Genomic DNA, 7,739 nt, shown 5'->3' with positions numbered 1-7,739 from the left:
CCTAGATCACATTGCAGCGGCTGCACCGCAATGTCTGCAGTCTGTCTGTCTGTCTGTCTGTCTGTCTGTCTGTCTCAGTAGAGAGGTGAACAGTATTTAAATATGACTGTTTGGTCCACACACTTTAATATGATAAACTGAGAACTTTAAAAAGGTAGGGCAAGTGATTTACTTTTGTTAAAATAAGTGTTAAATAGCTCTATATTGTGATAGTAATCATTACTATAGTGTTTGTTCAGTAACAGTGTTAAGTAGATCTATATTGTGATAGTAATCATTACTATAGTGTTTATTCAGTAACAGTGTTAAATAGATCTATATTATGATAGTACTCATTACTATAGTGTTTATTCAGTAACAGTGTTAAATAGCTCTATATTGTGATAGTAATCATTACTATAGAGTGTTTGTTCAGTAACAGTGTTAAATAGCTCTATATTGTGATAGTAATCATTACTATAGAGTGTTTGTTCAGTAACAGTGTTAAATAGCTCTATATTGTGATAGTACTCATTACTATAGTGTTTATTCAGTAACAGTGTTAAATAGCTCTATATTGTGATAGTAATCATTACTATAGAGTGTTTGTTCAGTAACAGTGTTAAATAGCTCTATATTGTGATAGTACTCATTACTATAGAGTGTTTGTTCAGTAACAGTGTTAAATAGCTCTATATTGTGATAGTAATCATTACTATAGAGTGTTTGTTCAGTAACAGTGTTAAATAGCTCTATATTGTGATAGTACTCATTACTATAGTGTTTATTCAGTAACAGTGTTAAATAGCTCTATATTGTGATAGTAATCATTTCTATAGAGTGTGTTCAGTAACAGTGTTAAATAGCTCTATATTGTGATAGTACTCATTACTATAGTGTTTGTTCAGTAACAGTGTTACTATAGTGTTTGTTCAGTAAAAGGAGTCTCCATGTCTCTCCAGCTCTATTAAACAGATGTACTATATGTACTATATTCTGTTTACTAAAGAGCTGGAGAGAAACCTGTGACCGAACAAACACTCTGTAGCAATGATTACTATCACTATCAGGGCCGTTACTGTTTCTTCTATACATTAAGGACATGAGTGCTGCCTGTAACTGCAAATTGTTCCTGTTCGCTGATGACTCGGCACTCCTGATCTCGGGAGAGGACAAGTTGCAAGTTGAGGAGGCGCTCAGCTCCGAACTCTCAAAAATCCGTACTTGGCTTACCGATAACAAACTGTCACTACACCTTGGGAAAACTGAATCCATTCTCTTTGGGACCAAACATTCCCTCAGACAGATGGATGTATGAATGATTTCAAGGTCAAAGTCGATGACACAATTATCTCTAGCAAAGAAGAGATTACCTATTTGGGTTGTGTTCTTGACAAATACCTGACAGGTGAAAGCATGGCTACAAAGGTGGTCAAAAGAGTAAACCAGAGAACCAAATTTATGGGCAGAGTTTCCTCTTTTGTCAACCCTCAGGCCCTCAGGACCCTCTCTAGGGCCCTGATTCAACCACTTTTTGACTATGCTTGCACCTCCTGGTACTCCAACTCCTCAGTGTCACTGAAGACTAAGCTTCAAACCTCCCAAAACAAACTGATTCGGCTACTCCTCGGATTGGGGCCCATGACCCACCTTTCTCCCACCCATTTTGCCAGCCTAGGCTGGCTCAGGGTGGAAGACAGGGTTAAACAACTAAAAATGGGACTGGCCTTCAAAATTGTAAATGCAAATTTGCCCGATATATATATATATATATCCCGCATATCTGAGTAAATACCTCCAAAAGGTTAGCGACACCCACAGTCACAATACCAGAGGGAGCGTTAACAACAATTTGGCAGAATGACAGACAGACAGGCAGCAGAATGACAGACAGGTGGTAGGGTAGCAGAATGACAGACAGGCAGCAGAATGACAGACAGGTGGTAGGGTAGCAGAATGACAGACAGACAGGCAGCAGAATGACAGACAGACAGGTAGCAGAATGACAGACAGACAGGCAGCAGAATGACAGACGGGTTGTAGGGTAGAAACCAGACCCCCGCATGCATGAGCACACAGACGGAGCTATTCAGCTGTCAATCACATGCAGGCCAGGTGGGCCTCAACACAGGACGCAATTTAGATCCTTCCATAAGATAGAAGATGTTAATTTATACTGAGAATAATACTTTGTTAATTTATACTGAGAATACTTTGTTAATTTATACTGAGAATACTTTATGAACCAGAGGATGTTAATTTACACTGAGAATACTTTATGAACCAGAGGATGTTAATTTATACTGGCTGCTGTTACATGGACAGTTTCATTCGGAATGAATACACTTCTATTCGGAATGAATGAATGGATGAATTCATTCAGAATAGAAATGCTCATGTAAACGCGTCAATTGGAATAGAATATTCCATTCCAGTCATTCGGGTTTGGAGGGGTGGTATAGACCGTTTGAATCGGGATATACCAGTCGGAATTGACCATGTAAACACTTTATTCCGAACGCTCCTCTCTGTTTGGAATACATGTATTCCTTTGCGCATGTCCGTGCTTAGTAGTGCTGTCAGAATTGTCCAAAAGTGACCTATCAAATCTCTAATTCGGCCACGGTTGGTGCTGAGAAGCGCTCGCTCCTGCGGTGTAAAATGAATGATTCTATTCTATAGCGTCATTTAATAAGCCTTTTTCTAAGCGGGTATTTTAGTCCTCAGTTTTAAAAAGGATCCCTGGCCACATGACAAAGATTTTTTTTTTTTATCCCTGTCCATACGTAAACGCAGAAACGCATTGATCAAGTTAAGTTAAGTTAAGTTTCAATTTTAAATCAGATTTCTATTTTATTATTTGTATTTATTTTATATATGAGGGGCCAAATACATATACATTTTAATCACATGTTAAGGCCCAATACTGCAATAGCTGCATTATTTTAATAGCATACGTGAACAAAAATAAATGAAAACAACATTATTAGGGCGCAGCTGCAGCGAAAACAGATGAGTTTTACTTCATCAATTCATTACATGGGCAGCCGGAACGGTCGTCCCAAAACACCACGCCCCACGCACCTTTTGAGCGGGCCATCCACGGCCGCTCCATGGTCGCTGGATTTTGACCCGGGGCGATTGTGTTTTAGGGCGACAGACCCCGCATTCAACCCGTGTGCGCTCCGTGCGCTACGCGGCGCAGAAAGAGGGTTTTCGTCACAGTGAATGAGTTACAGCATGTTTCAAAGCTTTTTCATAATAATACAAGAAAAACGTGACACTCGGCATAATGAGTAGCTTATACTTTCTACTTAAGTATATTTTGATGCCAATACTTTTGTACTTTTGCCATAAATGAGCGTGCCTTGTTTCATAGACTCTCTCTCTCCATTTATTATTATAATGACCATGAGCGGTCCGGTGTTTATGTATTATTATTTATTATTATAATGACCATGTGCAAATGCGATTTGTACCTACATGAGAAATGTGACAAATCGTATAGGCTAGCCTACGTTTTACCGTGTCTGGTACCAATACAAAAAAAGAAACTGGTCTGAACTTGTAGATCTGCTACTTTTGCATTAAAACGGCGATAACAAAGGAACACAGGCTTGCACCGCATACAACGCTGCCTGGCCAGGAGTCGGTGCGTTGCTTACCGGCCTGCCTACGACCGACAGACCTCCGCCGCGGAGGCACAAGGGGGCTATTCATTGCCTCCTCCCATGCCCACCAGGGGAAGCTCTGCTCCGGGTAGTTGCCCCTGGTCCATGCCCGGGCGTAGGCGGGAACCACTTTGCGCATGTCAAAAGTTATATTCTGAATGAATGCTTTGGTCATGTAAACGAGGAATACTTTTATTCTGGTCCCATGTAAACATATGCAGGTGAGTGGACGGATTCCTCTATTCGGAATGAGTTCATTCTGAATGAATACATGATGTCCATGTAACTGTGGCCACTGAGAATACTTTATGAAACAGAGGATGTTAATTCACACTGGCTGCGGTTACATGGACAGGTATATTCCACTTATATTCAGAATGACTGCTCATTCAGAATACAAACGCTCATGTAAACACCTCAATTGGGAATAGAATATTCCATTCCGGTCTGATCGGAATGAATTTTCATTGGGGTTTGGACGGGTGGTATATACCGTTTGAATCGGGATATGTTTACCATATAAACACTTTATTCCGAACGCTCCTCTCTGTTTGGAATACATGCATTCTTTTGCACATGTCCGCGCTTAGTAGTGCTGTCAGAATTGGACAAAAATGACTTATCTAATCTCACATTTGTATTATTTTTAATTCAATTCAAAGACTGCATAAGTCTATTTATGTCTCTGTATGCGCCGGCCACGGTTGGTGCTGAGAAGCGCTCGCTCCTGCGGGATAAAATGAATGATTAATATTCTATAGCGTCATTTAATAAGCTTATATACTGTAATGGGTAAGGCCAGACTTGTCCCGGAGAACAGACGCTCCGAGGATCTGAGCCTGTGATGGAGGAACAATCTTTACTGGTCCTTCACATGAAACGGGAACTTACAAAAGAATCTATTCAGTCAGATCAAACGTTTTTGTTTAAAAAAAGTTAAGGTAGCCTACATGATAAATGTGACAAGTAGTAGACTAGCCTAAGTTTGACCGTGTCTGGTACCAATACAAAAAAAGAAACTGGTCTGAACTTGTAGATCTGCTACTTTCGCATTAAAACGGCGATAACAAAGGAACGTGGCCTCGGACCGCATACAACGCTGCCTGGCAGGAGTCGGTGCATTGCTGAGAATACTTTATAAACCAGGTCACTCTTACTAATACATAATTCCTGCTACTATATCGTTTATTAGCAGCAAAATCTGTTTCTATGTCTCTGCAAGGGCTTGTACGTATATTGTCTTTCCCCCTTTGCTGGTTCCCGGCGGTCAGTTGCAGCTGGATGAATGAAACCAAATATACGCTTTGTTTGCCTCGCCCCGTTCGTGCCGCTTGATGGAACATCACGCCTAGTCCCGTCTTTGCATCGACTTCGTATGTAATCGCACCGCTCGAACAAAATAAAAATATTCAGGTTTGAACGCACCTTTAGTAATTCTCACAGAGAAGGGGCAGGGGCTTTGGCGCAGTCGGTAGCGCTGTTGCCTCACAGCTATAAGGTCCTGGGTTCGATTCCCGCCGGGGACGCTGAGGGCGTGTTCTCTCCTCCATGTCATCAGTGTTCTACTTTTAATTCTCTTTAGAATACTTTTCTTCCAGCACCCTCCAGCTCTGTATGTATTTACATACTACATTATTATTAAAATATATATATATATATATATATTTTTTTTTAAATATATATATATAAATGTGTGTGTGTGTACATAATATATATATATATAATATATATATATTTTTTTTTAAATATAAATGTGTGTGTGTGTATATATATATATATGTACACACACACACATTTATATTAAAAAATAATAATAATTAAAAAAAAAATATATATATATATATATATATATATATATATATATATATATATATATATATATATATATCTCATCTCATCCTCAGCCTACTGTTCATTTATTCTAATTCATGCAAGCGTATAAAACCAACAGAACCCAGACTCCTCACACTCTACAGATTAAATATGGATTTAAAGAAATATACGGCATTAAAAGTAATAAAAAATAAAACGGAGTGTTTGCAAAGCATGCTAACAGACTCCTGGTATTGCTTTGTAAAAAATTAAAAGGTTCTGTCTATTCACCTTATTCCTGGCAACACCCACGGTGGCCAGGTAGGGGGGTAGGGGACATAGACATATAAAGGTAGGGGGGTAGGGGGGTAGGGGACATAGACATATAAAGGTAGGGGGGTAGGGGGGTAGGGGACATAGACATATAAAGGTAGGGGGGTAGGGGGGTAGGGGGGTAGGGGACATAGACATATAAAGGTAGGGGGGTAGGGGGGTAGGGGACATAGACATATAAAGGTAGGGGGGTAGGGGGGTAGGGGACATAGACATATAAAGGTAGATGCCTCCTTCGGCTCTGAAGCGTTCGTATCTCGGGCGCTTCCTTGTTCCGCAGGGATATCCTTCCACTTCCTTCCACTTCAGCAGGGCTTCAGCAGGGCAAGCTGGAAACTTCCGTGTGCGTCACAGAAGGGGGCGTTCGGTAGGCCAATCAGAGGCAGGTGGGGCAGGTATTTTCTTAAGAGGCAGTCGCGCAGCAACTAGTCAGTTGGCCGCGCTGTGATTGGCCAGTAGTTAACGCGATGTGATTGGTCAGTAGTCAAACAGCCCTGCGGAAGTGCCTTGTATTGAGATACCAGTAGCTCCAATGAACTGCAGAGGCCAATGAGGTATCTAAGTGTCTAAATCTATGGTAGGGGAGCCCCATATCAATGACTTTCCTGTTTACCAGTGTTGCCATGTCTGCTTATAATAAGCATCTGAGTTTTTCAAGTGTAGTTGCTTAATTGGCCTTGCTTTCTATTGTTTTTTAAACCAGTGGTTCCCAAATCTTGTATGGGGGTCCCTGGCACCACCTATTTTCAGGGTTCTGCGACTCTGCGGACAAATACATATTAATTAGTCCCCCCAGGAATCCGCGATTCCGCGATCGCGGAAATTACCGCAGATTTGAAGGCCATCCGTGGATTTCAAAGCCGTCCGCGGATTACAAGGCATGGTGCAGAAAACAAGAAAAATCTCGGTAAAACACCGCCGTATGGAGAAGTATTCTCTCTCTGTCTCTGGGCAGTGCGAGCTGCTGCTAAACCCCCCCCCCTCCTCTCACACACACAGGCTCCTCCCCCTCCTCTCAAACACACAGGCTCCTCCCCCTCCTCTCACACACACAGGCTCCTCCCCCTCCTCTCACACACACAGGCTCCTCCCCCTCCTCTCACACACACAGGCTCCTCCCCCTCCTCTCACACACACAGGCTCCTCCCCCTCCTCTCACACACACAGGCACGTAGAGAGAGAGAGAAAGAGAGAGAAAGAGAGAGAGAGGTAGAGAGAGTGAGAGTGCTGCGCAAACCACAGCCCAACTTCAGAGCAAGTTAACGATGGCTCTTGACCCCAATTTGACCACTAGGCAATCAACACTGAACAGCACTAATTAATGGCAGCTGTGATTCTTGTGTCTGTCGTACAGCCTAGATATCAAGTAGAGCACCAGGGGTCTTCAACGATTTCAGGCCAAGGACCCCCTAGCTGAGAAAGAGATGAAGCAGGGACCCCCTACTCTATATTGTATTAAATTGTTTCAGATTACAGATTTTACTTAGTCTGCTCTTTTTTCCCTCTACACCTATAGTCTCTTTGCCAAAAATAGCCGATCTACAAGCTCTCAACGCCTCGAGGCGTTGAGAGCTTGTTGTTCCTCAGAAAAGGAATTCTAGGGTTCAAGTGATTAATGTAAAAAAATGAAATCCTATCACACCAAGATTTGACGGACCCCCTATAGTAGCTCTGAGGACCCCCTAGGGGTCCCGGACCCCCTGTTGAAGACCCCTGCTGTAGAGGGACCCTCTCCCTCATGTTCTAAGTTCTACTTCTCCTCAAAAGGACAACTTTATTATTTCCCATCCTGAAAGACTGATATTATTATTGCATTATGTGCAATAACTGCAAGCCAATGTTCAGAGATTATAATATATAGATATAATATATATATAATATAATAACTGTAACAATGTTCAGAGATTATAATATATATATATATAATATATATATAATATAATA

The sequence above is a fragment of the Gymnoscopelus braueri genome (genome assembly GCF_963280865.1).
Source record: "Gymnoscopelus braueri genome assembly, chromosome: 20".
Lineage (NCBI taxonomy): Eukaryota > Metazoa > Chordata > Actinopteri > Myctophiformes > Myctophidae > Gymnoscopelus > Gymnoscopelus braueri.
The sequence above is the reverse complement of the archived record's forward strand: the minus strand, read 5'-3'. Positions refer to the sequence as shown.